The sequence below is a fragment of the Sciurus carolinensis genome, chromosome 8, assembly GCF_902686445.1.
Source record: "Sciurus carolinensis chromosome 8, mSciCar1.2, whole genome shotgun sequence".
Lineage (NCBI taxonomy): Eukaryota > Metazoa > Chordata > Mammalia > Rodentia > Sciuridae > Sciurus > Sciurus carolinensis.
In genome coordinates, this window is record NC_062220.1 from 39,023,850 (window position 1) to 39,041,787 (window position 17,938).

Consider the following 17,938-nt stretch of genomic DNA (forward strand, 5'->3'; position numbering starts at 1 on the left):
ACATCATCTCTTCCTTAGATTCCTGAAGTAACATTTGTGTCTTTTCAACTTAATTCTTTACTTGCCAACCAGACAGATCTTTAAAATTTCAATCAAATCTGCAGTCACCTTCAAAACCATTGATAGCTTTCACTGTGTTTAGAATGACATCTTGTCTAGTAACAAGAATCTGGAGTTAGTTTGTCCTGCAGCCCCATGCAAGATCCAGCTCCTATTGCATGTCCAAGGTCACCGTTCTCACTACCAAACACAATGGTCTCTGTTCATGTTTCCCAAGCAAGATAATCTCCTATGTGCTTTCGAACTTTTGTGATTCACTGTTCTGTTACCTGGAATACTCTTCTCAGCTCTTAGGAAGCTAAAGCAACACTTTATCAGGGAGATTTCTAACCCCGTACCGAGATCAGTAAAAACTCAGACCTCTGCATTCTATCACATCACTCATTGCATTTTGTAATTATACTGATAATTAATGTGTTTATGTGTTTTAGTAATTTATTGTTCCTTCTCCCCTTTACTGCAATCTTTATGGGGCTAGGAACCTCATCAATGTTGTCCTTACCATAGCTTTACAATTAGTATTTATTGAGTGTAATGAATGATTGAATAATTACATGCTGCTGTTTGGTATACATTCAGTTGTGCTTAAAATTATTTGTAAAATCAGAATTCCTTCTGAAATTGGCATACTTGACTTTAATCATCTGAAACTACTGTTGTTCCTCCTACTATTATTGTTACCACTACTTTTGCCACTATTTCCTTTTAAATATTCCATAATATTATAACTGATCTCTCCAATAGATTTTTGGAAACAAGAGCACGGTTCTTTGACTTGGCAGACCTGGTGAGAATGACCAGTGTTGGTTATATCTCCTTTTGTCACTTAAAATTGTGCCAGTGGCATTTAAGCCAGGTGCAGTGACACACACCTAGAATCCCAGCAGTTCAGGAGGCTGAGGCAGGAGGATCTCAAGTTCAAAGCCAGCCACAGCAATCCTAAGCAACTGAGCCAGACCCTGTCTCTAAATAAAATATAAAAAAGGGCTTGGGATTTGGTTCAGTGGGTAAGTGCCCCTGGGTTCAATTCCTGGTACAAAAAAAAAAAAAAAAAAAAAAAAAAAAAAAAAAAATAGAGAGAGAAAAAAAAAAAAGACTACCAGTGGCATTTTAAGAACTGACAAGGATGATTACCTTGAAGATTCAGTCACTCCGAAAGCTGGGATACTCTACATTCATTTAGAAAATGCACAGTTCCTGTACATAAATTGGTACCTTCTCTGGAGTATATGCTTTGTCTATAACCAAGCAAATGTAAATTTTATGCCTAAAGCGCTGATAAAACAGATAATCCAAATATTCTTTGCGTTCTGTGGTGCTGGGCCATGAAGCATGATATTGCATGAGACTAGTATCATCCAGAATTTTCACTTGTCCTGAGGCCTGAAAAGACCTAATGAAATTTAATTTGTTTTGCTGGGAGCACTATTGGCTCAAGCATATTGGATTCATCCGGAAGCTTATCTCTGAAAGCCTTGAAATAACCACTTTGACATTAACTTTTTCCTCCTGTTTTGTATCATTATGAATATTTTGAATATCTGCAGAAATTACTCAAAATTGAACCCGAGGTGGTTGAAACTTTACATTAGACTTTTAAACATGTGAACTTTTTCAAATTTATGCACTGAAAGAGAATTTAAGAGAGTCTTTCTCCTCAGAAAATTTCCTAGGAAACAATTCTAAGTTAACCAAGGAGTGCTTGTCTCTTCTCTTATTAAAATTCTTTAGAATTAATTTTTCCAGCCACTTTTCACCTTTACACCTTTTGCTGAAACTTTATTCAAGTCTGACAACTGTGTTAAATACCTCAAGCTAGCTGGTAGTCTGGAAATTGACATCCATCAATCCCAGTTTCTACATTTACTCTCAGTGTCTACTTGGACAAGTTATTTAACCTTTTTGAGTCTCTGTTTTTTCCATTGTTCAATAAGAATACTGGTAATTACTATGGCATACAGTTCTCAAGGATTCATGGAGATAAATGAAGTAGAGGACTTAACCAGGGACGTGGCATTGTGTCCAGCCAATGACTAGTTGTGTGAGTAGATACCTCTTCTATAAGTTAATTCTTTGTGTCTAACACATTGATTTAGTTGTAAGTTAATTATATACATCTATAGAAGCCTCCCTGTGTTTTTAATGCTTAAGTGTCATCATTTCCCTTTTGCTCTCATTTTTCTTAATTATATTACTTTTTACTACTTCAGAAAATGCCTAATTAAAATCATATGGGCATTATCAGATAAAATATAAATATATGGGCACTATTATTTTGACATTCATAATACTCTGAAGTTAAGTGTCAACACAACTTTATTGGGCACAGTTGTGTAATAGAAAGTATTTCTTCCCTTAGAAATTAAGAAATATATATGGTCATTTTTCCCCGTGTATAGTATACTTTCAAAGGATATCCCTGAGGAGAGAGGAGGTGAATGAAAACTTGAAACTATCCACAACTCTGAGCATTATGCTCCTTCTCTCAGAGCAATTCCAGTAATAGTTTGATACATTCAATATGAAGAATTATTTTAAAAAGATGACAGTGCATTTGTATTCACAGAAGATAGTCACTGAATATTTTGCTTTGCCACTATACATTATTCCTTTCAAATGCCACCTAAAAAGGCTTTCACAGTGTAAAATTTTGGTTTAAAAAGGACTCCTAACAGTGAAATAAACACTAGTTCTAAATATAACCTTCATGCTCTGCAGAAAGGCAGCCATAATCTCTTTAAGAACCCAGACATGTAATCTGACCACTGTTTAATGTCACAGGGACGTGCAGACTCTATTTATATAAATTGGCAGACACTGATATAGTTTCAAATAAATTTCTAAAACTCCATTCCTCCCCTGTGTGTTACAACTTCACAATCTTATGATGAAAAAGAAAATCAATTTTAATTTCAAAATTAAACTTGAAGAAAACAAGCAAAATAACAATATCCACAGTATTTGACTTGGTGTTCCCAGAACTCTTAGTGACATGCTGTGAAAAAAGTTATTTTTCAACAGGAATTGCTGGAGAACAAATTACCATTTCAATGAATTCTGATGGTGAAGAGTTTAAGAGCAGAGTTGCAGGCTCTTGAGTGAAACAAAACTGGCTTTGTGAGTCTTAGCTGGGTCAACTCAGACTGGTTATGTAATGGGCTAAGATTCCATGGGGTGAAAAGTCCTTCCCCATAGGGCTGTGCCTTATGAAACAATGCTTGGCATAGAACAGGGACTGAAGACCGCCTGTGATCTACAAAGCTAAGTTTCTGGCTTATCAATACTAATCAATAAAGAAACAGATTTGGCAGAGTACAAGCATATTCCTATTTTCATTCTGAGATCCATTTTAAGGTTAGCAGCAAGATCCTTGGAAAACATTTTCATTTTTATAAAAGAAGACAGTGATCATGTATTCAGGTATTTTTTTGGACACATTGCAATATTAAATGGAATTAGCACTCTAATTTATTTCCCAACTTTGGTTATCTTCTTCCTCTTTGAGTCACAGTTCTGCCCAATTAATCTTCCTAAAGAGCAATTACCATCTTGTTATTCTCCTGTTCAAAAATCTTCACAGATTCCCCATTAGTCACGGAATGAAGTTCAAACTTCTTATCTTTCTTTTCAAAGACCCTCCATAAATCTGGTCCTAATATGTCCTTCAAATATCGTCCCTTGCTCTTCTTCTGTGTGAGACTTATGCTCCAGTCAAACTGAATTAGATTATAAATTCCTCAAAGTCGGAGGTCTTCATTCATTTGATTTTGTAACTCTGTTGTCTACCACACTGCAATGGGTGATATCCTTCCAGATCAATACCATTGCTGGTAGCCTCAAGGTTTGTCAATTTTGCTCTTGCCCTGTCTGAAATTTAAACTGTATTTTGTCATCATCATTTTGAATGTTTTGGTCTTTTGAAATGATAGCAACTCCCAAAAAATGTTATTGCACACCATTGCAACTGCATTATCAAAGAATTAATTATAAAAGAAGTACAATTTCAGAGGAAATATTCTGTCATGACTCCAATACAACATTGACGCCTTCTTTATTTGCAGTCTACCTAATTCAAACATAATCCTTGTTGTTTCCACCAGATGATGTGACTATTGCAGATATGGAAATCCTTGCTTAGCTCTGCATGGCAGAGAGTAAATTTTTACATGTGTTTGTTGAATAATGGAATGAGGTAAAGACCTCATTGGAGTGCAGTACATAAGCAATTTTTCTCACTAGTCTATCATATGTCACTATTGCAAAAAAGAAGCATAGTCAATATAAATATTATTCTAGAAGTCATAATGTTTTCAGTTCAGTACACTATAATGCTTTGATTATGTTTAATTATTTCAAGACTGTTTATAACATCTTACCAGAAATGAAATGCCTAAGATTTTTCTTCTTTTTTCATTGAGACATGGAGAACTACCATTATTCTTTTCTGTCTTTTTTTCTTTTTAAAATTTTTATTTGTTCTTTTTAGTTATATATGACAGTAGAATGATCATATACATGGAGTATAACTTCCCATTTTTGTGGTTGTACATGATGTGGAGTTATATGGTCATGTATTCCTATATCTTTTCTGGTTTTCAAAGCAGTAATACTACAAATAGCAACTAACAACTATTACTGATAGTCTCATACATGTTGCTTTGTTAGGTACTACAACAAACAGTTAAAGTAGTAGTTCTCAAAAAATGTATATAAAATTTCTGCTTGAACTTTCTTATCCTCATTCTTTTTCTTTATTGGGATCTCAGAACTAAATATTCTACTAAAATCATTTTTGTCAAGGCCATCAATTACCTCCCTCCCAAAAAACCTTACCTTTACATCTTTCTTCTTATCTCAGCACTGTTTGCCATGATATGGTTTAAAGAATCTTTTGATTTCCCCTGTGCCTCCTACATGCTTCTTCAAACATCTCCTCCTCAATTCTTCTCCAGCTTAGTAAAAATCATTTCCCCATTACTCAAGTCAAAAACCTAGAAGTTATTTTTACACTTATTTTCCTTCCCTTGCCTCCTGCATTCAAATTAATGGAACTATGTTCTATTAGTTCTTGCAACAAAATGTGCTTTGAGTCTGTTTCCTTTCATCTCTACTGCAATCATATTAGTGATAGATTCACTTCAAACATTTTCTTACTGAACTAATACTAGATGTTCCTAACCGGTCTCCCAGCTACCTGTCTGATCCCTCTATGATTCATTCTAGTGGTAATCAAAGCTTCTCACTTCCCTCATTCAAACCCTAGTAGTATGCTTCTTGACTAGTGTACCCCCAAACCTTACCATGGCCGGTGTATATACCCCCATGAGGTCTTCCTTAGCACTTCTCCTACCTCTTCATTTACTTATAAATTTCTTGAATATAATAATCTCCTTCACAGATAGGGGTTTTGACTTGTTTTTCATCTATTGGATTTATTTTTTTCAGAGTTTTATTAAGGTTTCATTTGAATATTACTCAATCAGAAGATCTTTCCTTAACTATGCAATCTTATAATTCTTAGTCTTCTTCTGTCATGTCATCCATTTCACTGGTTTCCTAACATTTACCACAGTAATGAAATGGGTCTTAATCTTGGTCATATATTTACCTGCTATCTTGTGATCTTCCTCCCTCCTTATCTAAATCAGAAGTTACCTGAGGACCAGTAAATTGTATTCTTGTTAAATATTTCAGACCATGGTCTAGAACAGGGGATGACAAACTGTAGCTTCTGGGTTAATCCCATGAGCAGTAATAATGTTTGAAACTGTGGGAGTAGGTAAAGATTCAAGGGGAGACTTTTTTAATGAAAAGATATTCTATGACAGAACTTTAAGAAATGCATAAGCTTAGGGATAATAGGAGACAAGAGAGAAAATTACTCATTTAAGAAGAAAAATTACAGTAGTTTCCAGAAGAAATGAATTTTGAGTCTTAACTAGTAGGAAAAGTTTAAAATATAAAATAAGAGAAAATGGGATCAAAGTTCTGCTCATTTATTAAAACTAATATCTCTAATGTATATCTAATTATATAAACACATACACATGCATATAGAATTCTTATAGCTTGAAGCAATTCTAATGTTTTATTCTTGTCACAATAAAGTTGTAATTGCTATACCAGTTGCTCAAATAGCCATGACTTAGACAATATGGGAATTTCTCTCTCACCTGGCAGTCTGTGCACAAGCATATCATGGCTGATACAGTAGCTCCCTAGGGTGGTGGTGAGCATCAGGCTCCTTCTAGTTTGTGGTTCCGATACATTTTTAAAATTTAAAAAATTTTTATTTTTACAGAGTGCATTTTGATTCATTGTACACAAATGGGGTACAAATTTTCATTTCTGTGGTTGTGCACAATGTAGGTTCACACCTTTCAGGTAATCATACATATACATAGGGAATACTGTCTGTCTCAGTCTACTATCTTTCCTTCCCCCAGTCTTCCCGTCCCATTTTCCTCTATACCATTCAAAGTTCCTCCATTCTTCTCCTCCCCCCACCACCACCTCCATTATGTATCATCATCCACTTATCAGAGAAAACTTCCATCTTTGGATTTTTGGGCTTGGCTTATTTCACTTACCATGATATTCTCTAGTTCCATTCATTTACCAGCAAATGCCATAATTTTATTCTTCTTTATGGCTGAGTAATACTCCATTGTGTATATATACCATAGTTTCTTTATCCATTCATCAATTGAAGGGCATCTAGGTTTGTTCCACAATCTAGTTACTGTGAATTGAGAAGCTATGAACATTGATGTGACTGTGTCATTGCAGTATGCTGATTTTTAAGTCCTTTGGGTATAAACCAAGGAGTGAGATAGCTGGGTCAAATGGTGGTTCCATTCCAAGTTTCCTGAGGAATCTCCATACTGCTTTCCAGAGTGGCTGCACCAATTGCAACTCCACCAGCAATGTATGAGTATGCCTTTTCCCCAAATTGACATCAACACTTCTTATTGCTTGCGTTCTTGATAATAGCCATTCTAATTGGAGTTAGATGAAATCTTAGGGTGGCTTTTATTTGCATTTCTCTAATTACTAGAGATGATGAGCACTTTTTCATATATTTGTTGATCACCTGTACATCTTCTGCGAAGTGTCTGTCCAGGTCCTTAGCCCATTTATTGATTGGGTTCTTTGTATTTGTGGTGTAAAGTTTTGTAAGTTCTTTATAAATTTTGGAGATCAGAGCTCTGTCTGAAGTGTGTGTGGAAAAGATTTTCTCCCACTCTGTAGACTCTTTTCACATTATTGATTGTTTCCTTTGCTGAGAAAAAGCATTTTAGTTTGAATCCATCCCATTTATTGATTCTTGCTTGTGGTTCTGATACTTTTAACATGCACCTTCCACTCTGTGGGTATAACAGCTGCCTCAGTTTTTGCCAGGAAGTCTTTCTTCCAACTAACAAGTAGAGGGCACCCCTCTCTCTTTCTCTTATGGGCGCAACCCCGATATTGCAGACATCAACACTGCTCATATCACATTAGCCATAAAGTCATGAGACAACTCCAGTTGCCAAAAGAGCTGGAACGTGTTATCTTTATCTCACTGACCATTGCCTAGATGAAATATTTGAATCTATTCTCAACTAAAGAAGGAAAGTATGTACTGGGGACAGTTGGCAGTCTCTGTCACATACTGCCCCAATAAGAAAAAGGAAGGAAAAATAAAAAGATACTCAAGGCACAGGAAACAAAAACAAAGATGGACAAATGGAATTATATAAAAATAAGAAATTTCTGCACAATGAAAGAAATGATAGAGTAAAGAAACAAGACTGGAGAAAATACTTGTAAATTATTCATCTGACAAAGGATTAGTATCCAGAATACATAATTCAAAAATCTTAATATTAACAACAACATAAAATCATAGTAATTCATATAAAACTGGGAAAATTATTGATATTGATATTTCTCAGAAGGAGACATAAAAATGGTTAACAAATATATGAAATAGGATCAGTATTCCAGCATATAGGTATAGGCAATGACTTTCTCAATAGGACTCCTGAAAGTCAGGAAATAATGCTATGAATTAATAAATAGGATGACATCAAATTAAAGATCTTCAGCACAGCAAAGGAAACAATTAGGAATGTGAAGAAAGAACCTATATAATAAGAGAAAATCTTTGTTAGCTACTCTTCTGATAGAGGATTAATATCCAGAATATGTAAAGAACTCAAAAAATATTAATACCTAAAGACTAAATAACCCAATTAATAAATAGGCAAATGAACTAAACATACACTTCTCAAAAGAAGAAATAAAAATGGCCAATAAATATATGGAAAAATGTTCAACATCTTAAATATTAGGGAAATGCAAATCTAAACTATATTGAGATTTCATCTCCCACCAGTCAGAATGGCAGCCCAAGAACATAAACAATAATAAATTCTGGAGAGGGTACGGAGAAAAAGGAACACTTTTACACTGTTGGTAGAACTATAAATTAGTACAACAACTACGGAAATCAGTATGGAGATTTCTCAAAAGACTAGACATGCAACCACCATACGGTCCAGCTATGTCACTCCTGGGTATTTATTCTAAAGTTAAATTCATCATACTGTAGTGATCCATGCATATCCATGCTTATAGTAGCATAACAGACAACCATGAAACCAGCCTAGTTGTTCATTAATGGATGAATGAATAAATAAAATGTGGTATATATACATAATGGAATTTTATTCAGCCATAAAGAAAACAGAATTATGCCATTGCAGGAAAGTGGATAGTACTTGAGACTATTGTTAAGCAAAATAGGCCAAACTCAGAAGGTCAAGGGTCCTATGTTTTCTCTCATATGTGGAAGCTAGAAAGGAGAAAAGGAAAGAAAGTTGGGTAAGCAGAGATCTCATGAAAATTAAGGGGAGATCAGTAGAGGAAAGGGACCAGGGAGTGGGAGGGCAAGGAAGGAGGAAGGAAGTGATATTAGTCAAATTATATTGTTATGGTGTATGCATGTGCAAATATGTAACAATAAATTCCACCATTATGTACAACTATAATGCACCAATAAAAAATGTGGAAAGAGAAAAGAACTCATTTTCTAAGTGGTTAAATGGAAAAATAAATAAACAAATATATTAAAAGTTTCAACATTATTTGCTATCAGAAAAATGCAAATCAAAAGTACAATGAGGTATCTTCTCACCCCACTTTGAATGACCATTATAAAAAAGTCAAAAATAAATAACAAATGTTGGCAAGGATGTGGAGAAAATAGAACTCTTATACAATGTTTGTGGGAATATAAACTAGTACAGCCATTATGGAAAAACAGTGTGGAGTTTCCTCTAGAAGCTAAAAATAGATCTGCAATATGATCCAATTATCACACTCCTGTGTGTGTGTATGCATGTATATATGTATACATATATGCATATATGTATATATGTATATTCAAAGGAAATTAAATCAGCATACCAAAGAGATACCTGCATGTTCATGTTTATTCATAATGTTATAATGTGGACTCAAACTAGATGATCTGTAATTTGCAGAAAAGTGGATAGACCTGGAAGACATTATGTTAAGTGAAAAAAGCCAGACACAAAAAGACAAATACCACATGTTCTCTTTCATATGCAGAAGCTAAAAACAAAAAAGCCAGTCTGAATGTAGAGTAGTGATTCCTAGAAGCTGGTAATGGTGCAGGAAGGAGTATAAGGGGAGGCTGGATACTGGATACCAAAGCAAAATGAGAAGGAGTAAGTCTGGTGCTCCCTGGCATAGAGAGAGGGTGGCTACAGTTCACAATGACCTATTATATATTTTATGCAAATCTAGAAGAGAGGAGCTAGATGACTTTCCAAACATGAAGACATAATAAGGAAAGAGAAATACTAATCACCCTGATTTGATCAGTGCATGCTGTATATCACACTGTACCCCATTAATATGTACAATTATTATGTGATGGGCTGACAGATCTGGCTCCGTGAGAATGTTATGGGCCAGACTATAAAGGAAATGACTAAACAGACTCCATTTTGCTCTGAGACTCATGTTATGTAGGAAATAAGCTTCTCCCATGGGAACACCCCATCTCTGTACCCATCCTCTGTTACTTAGCGTGACATGTTTAGCAATACAAAATGACAATTCTTATGTAATGAAAAATTGCTCTTTTGTTCTCTATTGTTCTTAACCAATGTACCATGTAAACAGTAATTGTGTGGATGTTAGTAACCATTCTTTAGTTTGTACCTAGGTAGGGTCATTTTGACCCACTTCCCCCTCTGTTGATGATCTCATAATGTTAGTTTGTAATTTTGAATCATAGCAACAGACACCTATGATTGATGTGATTTTTGGTATAAGAATCCCTACCACCCTGTGGTCAGGGCTGTTCTCCCAATAGTCATTTTTGGGGGCACTGTGTGAGACAGTCAGTTGGCCGGCTTAATAAAGACTCTCAGATTTGGACTTCTCAGTGGTGATCGGTCTGTTCTTAAGTTGTGCCCCATAATAATTACATGGTAACTAAAGAAGTTGAAGTTTAAAAATACATACTATGATAAGTCACAAAAATATGTATGCTCATTAACTATAAATCAAAGAAATGAAAAATTTAACAAAACACTAGAGAATTCTATCACATTAACAGAAAAAAATGTGAGAACTATGTCCTTAGTAAATAAGCCTTACTATCTTCTGTGATTTGAATTACCCCCAGAATTCATGTGTCAGAAACTTAGTCCCGAAAGTGACAGTCCTGGAGGTAGGGCCCAGTGGGAGAGGTTTAGATCATGAGGATTCTGCTTTGTGAATAGACTGATGCCGTTATCAAAAGGGCTCACAGGAGTGGTCCACCCTTTGTATTCTTGCCCTTGACCTCCCACAGTGTGGTGCCACGGCAGGCCTTTGCCAGATGCCAGGATCTTGATCTTCAACTTCCCAGGCTCCAGAATTGTGAGCCAGTACATTTCTGTTTACTATAAATTACCCACTTTCAGGTGTTCTGTGGAACAACATAAAATGGACTAAAATGCAACCTAGCCCTCCACCCAGGGCAGACTACCTTGTCATCACATCCACACTGTAACAACTCTTTCCTATCCCAGCTCCCTGCTTCAAGAGGTGTCATTCCCACTCAATCTTCCAAATTGCTTTCAAGTCATCTTGAAGAAAATCTAGATCTGTTTCTGCCTACTTTTTTCCATAAGAAAATGAATCCAGGATTCTCGATGAGATGGTATGTTTATATACCAGCCTCAAGGAAAGGCATATAGCTCCCCTAATGGACTTAATATTTTACACTTCTGTTGATGCTGTTTGCTCACCCCAGAAGGATTTCCCTTGGTCCCCTTTAACAAATTGATGCTCATCTATAGACTCAGTGCAAATCTAACATCCATAAATCATTCTTTATCTCACCTTTAGTCACATACAGCATTAATTTCCTTACCTGTCTCCCTACTGAACTCTGTATATATTCTTAGTTATTTGTCACACATTTTTGTTTTGATTTGATCTGGATTGGCTTTAACTTTGTTTGCCTATTCTCCTCACTCGATAAGAAATTTAAGAAATTAAGCTTTCTGAAACATGAGATCACATCATCTCTTTCCCATATCCACTGTAGGCACTGTACTTCCTGCTGCAGAACAGTCCTTACACAAGGTTACTGATGAAGCACCAGGACTCGTCTCTGATCCTTTTCTCTTAAGTCCTGAGTTAGAGTTGAAAACTTTCTCTTACATTAAGGCTCACAGGAAGTTTTATTAGACAGATGTCCCCGTGCCTTTGTACTTGAACCTTGTCCAGGCCCAGCCTTTTTTTTTTATGTTTTAAGAGGCCACTATTATATTATAATTTAGTCTGCTCCCCCAATTTTCCATCCTTCTCTGACCATGGGAGCCTAGTTAAAAGACGGATTGAGAAAGGTTCCCAGGATTTATCTTGCAGGAATTCGGTGTCCTCCTTTAATAATCTGAAGAGGATTATCTACAATGATCCAGACTATTCATCAATTATCAGAGACACCTACAATTAATTTTCCATTTATTACCTTTCCTTTATAATCTCTTGGAGGGAGAGAACATGGGAAGGTTAAAATTGACCAGATAAAAATATTCCCAAATCTGAAAAGAGATTTTTTTTTTAAGAGCAATAAAATGAAAACCAGGATAACCATGAATCAGTTATCTGTCCAGACACATTTCATCCCTGAGAATGAAATGCCAGATGATTAGTAGAGAATCTGGGATGAGGAAATTTCAGAATCTCTTAGGGTTTTTCTCCAACTCTCAGTTTTTTTTTTCTTTCTTTTTGATTTTATTTGTTTATTAAACTTCCACGTGATTAGTATTAGCCCTCTGTACCATTGGGCCCCTGAACCCCTGGAACTTGCTAATGCTTCTCAAGAGATTGAAGAATGATGAACAGATGTGTATGACAGAGAAGGGTCAAGGAGGGAGACCTGAGACAAGTCCAAATGATAAAGATCTCTAGCAGTTTTTCCAACTTTGAGCAAATTTAGAAGAATTCTTTGTTTACATTATCTCTTCATTAATTTTTTAAAAAAAATTATGCATGTTCCTTCATGAAGTCATTAGTTTTCATTAAATTTGGGAAAGTGAATGTCTTTCTGTGCATTTTGCAAATAATTTCCTTTAGGTTGATTTGTATCACTTGGGATTGTAAGTTAGCCAAAGATTATCCCTTGGAATAGAAGTATGATCTTAACATTTATTTTTGTATTTGTCAATATTTACTGTGGTCCAAGGCTTTTTTATGTGACTAGTTTGAGACTATCTTTGTTCTTTTGCTCTTTCCTTTTTCCTTTGATTATTATTTCCTAAGTGGAACTGGGATAGAAGCTCTCCCCTCTGGTTGCAAATCTATATGAATTTGGTCCCTAGCTCCCAGTGGGCACATCCTTTACTTTAAGGAGTCTACTGATTTAAAACTGAAAACAAAAGAGAGGCAGGAAGACCTAGGAAAGGAAAGAGAAAGAGATTTGAAAGCATGCATCCTGAAATATGAGATTCCTGGTTCTAGTCATTCTCTGGGGCTGGAAACAATTTCCTTGTTGCCTTGTTCATAATTTTCTCAGGTGAAACAATCTCCTTCCTTTCACCTGAATCTAGTTTGAGTTTGGATTCTACTCTTTTCACTTCAGAAAGTTCTGAGTAGTAAGTACTATTCCATCTTTGACTATAATAAAATTTTAGATTTTGGTTTTCCTTTTCAAATACAGAAATGCAAAAGCCTTAATTTAATAATGAACAGAGAGTACCCTTTACTTTGTGAATTACGAATATGTCAGCCTTCTGTCTGCACACTCCTGATGAAAGCAATTATGGATGAAATAAATTTTGGGGGAAATGAACATCTAGTCCCCTTATGTCATATTTTTTGGGGGGCAGGGGGTACCGGGGATTGAACTCAGGTGCACACAACCATTGAGCCACATCCCCAGCCCTATTTTGTATTTTATTTGGAGACAGGATCTCATGGAGTTACTTGGCTCCTCGCTGTTGGTGAGGCTGGCTTTGAACTTGTGATCTTCTTGCCTCAGCTCCCCAGCAGCTGAGCCATCAGGCCCAACCCCTCACAGCATTTTAAAGGGTGTTGAAAGTGTTAACATTTCAGTCTTCATTTAGGATGCAAAATGCCTCATTCCTGCTCTCCTGTGTTCCCTGGGGAGCTGGTGACGCAGTTACAGCTGTGTGTGCAGAAGCTGTAAGGAGGACGCTCAGCCTTTGTCTAATTACCCTGCAGCTTTGCTGGACTTCTGTCCAATCCCTGACAATGCCAACAGTGATGAGGGACCATTGCAGCCTAACGAGCTTGGAAAAGTTGGATATCTGAAATGTTAAAGCTGATCTACTTGTGTGGGAAAGAAAAGGTCTTAAGTCACTCATGCTATTTATTAAAATGTCTTCTAGAATTAGTAAAGAAATGTTCAAAATGTTCTTATCAGTTGATAGCTCTATTATGTAAAGAGTATTTTTCATTTTTTGAGCAGCAGGCTGTGTTGACTAGCCGCAGAAGAGAGGAAAAAATAAATTAATCCTTTTCATTATAAAGTTAAACTGAATGTATCTAAATCAAGCTTTTTTGTCAGCTTTAATGATGTATAATTGACAAATAAAAATAGTATATATTCAAAGTGTACAATGTTATGCTTTGATGTATGCACACATTGTGAAAAGATTTCAACAATCAAGCTCATTAACATATCCATCACTTCACATAGTTACCTTTTTTATGATGAGAAATACTTAAGCTCTATTCTTTTACCAACTTTCATACAGCACATTATTATTAACTGTAAGAACCAGGTGCTACATTATTATATCTACAGAACTTATTCATCTTATAACTGAAAATTTGTGTCCTTTGATCAACATCTCTTTGTTTCTTCCAACCTGTCCTCCTACCACTATCCAGCCCCTGCCAAGCACTTCTCTTTTCTGTTTATATATATATATATTAAAAAAATTAAACATTCCACATATAACTGATGTCATGCAGTATTTTTGTGTGTGTCCGACTGACTTCGCCAGGTATAATATCTTCCAGAATCATTCAAGTTACTGCAAATAGCAGTCTTTCCTTCCTTTTAAAGATTGAATAACATCCCACTGTCTTTTGCATCATGCTTTCTTTGTCCATTCATCCATTAGTGGCAGACACTTAGGTTGATTCTGTATCTTGGCTATTTTGCTATCCTGAATAAAAAATGGGCAATGATCTGAATTGCCATTTTTCCAAAGAAGACATAAATAGCACAACATGTATGTGAAAAAATGCTCAACATTACAAATCATGGGAGAAACTCAAATCAAAACTATAATGAAAAATCACTTATTAAAACAGATGAGGGATAACAAGTGTTGTTGAAATAAGGATGCAGAGAAAAGGGTGTCCTGGTACATTATTGGTAAAAATGTTAATTAGTGAAGCCATCAAGGCAAATGTTATGGAGGTTCCTCAAAAAATTAAAAATAGAACTACCATAGATTCCAGCACTCCCACTTCTGGGTACATATGCAAAGGACATAAAATTTCAAAAGCAAGGTTTTTGTCTTAATAAAAGGTAGCTGGAAGAAGGGTTTTCTAATCTTAACAACCTGATATAAAACTCCAGTGCACACACTTTTGTGCAATGTAAACTTGTTAGTTTTTGATGTTCATTAATAATCATTGACATTGTTATTCCATTATTAATTCATAACTTGTTCCATTAATACTCTAGTTATTATCTTTAGTTGAAAGTTATAGAGAGAACACTAATAAATATTCTAATTGTTCTTCTTTATCCTTGACACTAGTCATCATACCTTGAATTCATTTATTCTCTAATTAATATGTGTGTGTGCATGCACATGCATGCTGCATTAGCACTATGGTACTCTTTTGATGTTTTTTTAGGTGTCAATAAATATTTTATTTTATTTATTTATTTATATGTGGTGCTGAGGATCGAACCCAGGGCCTCACACATGCCAGACACTGAGTCACAACCCAGCCCCTTATAGTATTCTTCGCACATCAGAAAATGAGACAGATCCTGTCCCTACTCCTAGGACGAAACACATTCTACTAAAGGAAAGCTTTCTCATAAAACACTTGTCTACAGAATGGATTCATGCAATGAGTGAGGTTGTGTGTAATCATGACGCACTCTAGTGTAAGCCTCCTTGAATAGATCTAAAGACTTGCTATGCTGAAGTCCATGGTATGATGAATATTGTCAGAATGAAATTCCCGTTTGCTTCTAGAGGACAAATTATATTTCGTGATCAGCAGCGGAAAGAGAACAGTGGTTGGGAGGCCCAGAGGGAAGGGAGAGGTGCTGGTGGAGTGATACTGGCCAAATTGTATTGTTATATTGTGTTGAATATACAAATATATTACAACAAATCACATCATTGCGTATAGTCATAATGTGCCAATAAAAAATTATGGAAACAAAAAAGTTAAAGGGAATGAAAAAAAAAACAATAAAGACTTTCTTGAAAAAGACTTCAAGCAACGCACTGTAAATTCACCACCACTTTTGCATTCTGTTGAGATATTTTCCTCAAGAAATTGACATGCAAATCATTGGGTTTTACAGATTGTTCTCATTACATACAAAGGACAATGACTACACAAATTAGCAATTTTGTTCATCAGTAAAAATCAATAAAAGCGCACTGCCTGGATACTTATGTAAAAAGTTATGATAGATATTTTTCTTTCTGAATCATTTCCCCTGAGCCAGTTTTTACTGACAGAGTCTGTCTCCTCACATTAGTGACAGGAAGAAATAATTAACTGCAAGTTGTCACTTGTGATCGAATGATCCATGAAGTAAAGCACTAAGTGGGGCAGATGAAATCTAGGCTGTCCTCCCTACATCTGCTAGAATAGAGTTAGGAATAATCTCTGAAACATTCCCACTTATTTCCAAAATTTACGTGGATGAGAGTGATAATAACCTAGTTTTTTATAGAATATTTTAGAGATATTCTGTACTCTTAATTATATCCCTTGGGAAATATTCTACACTACTTTTAGAATGTGTCTGAAATTAGGATAAAATTGTGTAATTGTAGTTAGGATAAGGAATTAATCATCGTGAACATTAGTAAACATAATTGTTAAGTGTGAATTGTGTGTGTTCATATAAGAAATAGTATTTTCTCTCCTTACTCATTCATCAGCAAGTATTTAGAGAATGCCTTCCATATGTCAGAAATTTTTCAATCAAATGAGAAAATAAAGATGATTAAGATATAATTCTTCACCTCAAGGTTTTCCCAGTTTGGAAGAAGATAAACTAGACAACTGGTGCTCAGGATATAGATGATCAGAGCTATGCAGAAAAAAAATAAGAGAAAAAGATCATAGAAGGGTTTGTCAACATGAGTAAAGAGGACTCAGAAAAACTTTCAGGAAGAGGCAAGTGTTGTTCTAATTCTTGAGGAATGCTCTGCACTGCCCAGGAAGAAATGATTGAAGAAAAACAAACATCAACAACAAAGAAAAAATCACAGGGATTTAACTATTCACACTGCTATTAAAAATGCCATAAGCTTCATGGCTAATAAGCAAATATTTATTTCTCAGAGATCTGGATGGAGGCCAGGGTATCCACAATCAAGGCACCTCAGATTCAGTGTCTAGTAAGAGCCCATTCCTCACAGCACCTTCTTGCTGAGTCCTCACTTGGCAGGATGGACAAGGAAGCTCTTTGGGGCCTCTATAAGGGCACTAATCCCATTCACATGGGCTCTGCACTCAGATCCCACCATCTACCAAAGGCCCTATCTCCCAGTGGCCTCACCTTGGAGGTTAGGATTTCAACATCCAATAACTGAAAAGTCAAGTAGGTGTGAGACTATAGCATCTTTGAGAAGTGGCAAGAGATGTGGAGAGAGGGTAAGGGAGGAAGAATGCTGGTGGTGAGCCTGTGGAGTGAAGAGAATAAGATCAAATCACCAAATGCTTCCATGAAAAGTTTAATTTTTTTCTGAAGATTGTAAAAGAACACCAAAGATTTCCAAGCAGATTTATAATTTGGAAGGATTACTCTGGAATTGAGAGATGAGCCAGACTGGAGTTAGAAAACCAGTTAGGAAGAGATAAAGAAGGAAATAAAGATGCCCCCCCCCCAAGTCCATTTCTATTAAAAAATGAAACAGATGGCAGGGCTTCTACCTGAAAATGAAAACAATGAAGAAGAACATCGTGCTTTTTTGAAAAGTGGAGGATGAAGAGAAAAGTCAAGTTCAAAAGAGATATTCTGTTTTCAAAGGTTTGTACATATAAAGTGGGCGGCAAGATAGGAATGGGATTGGAGCATAGAGAAAATATAGGTTAGACGCAGATGGAACCCATGGTCTATGGGCTT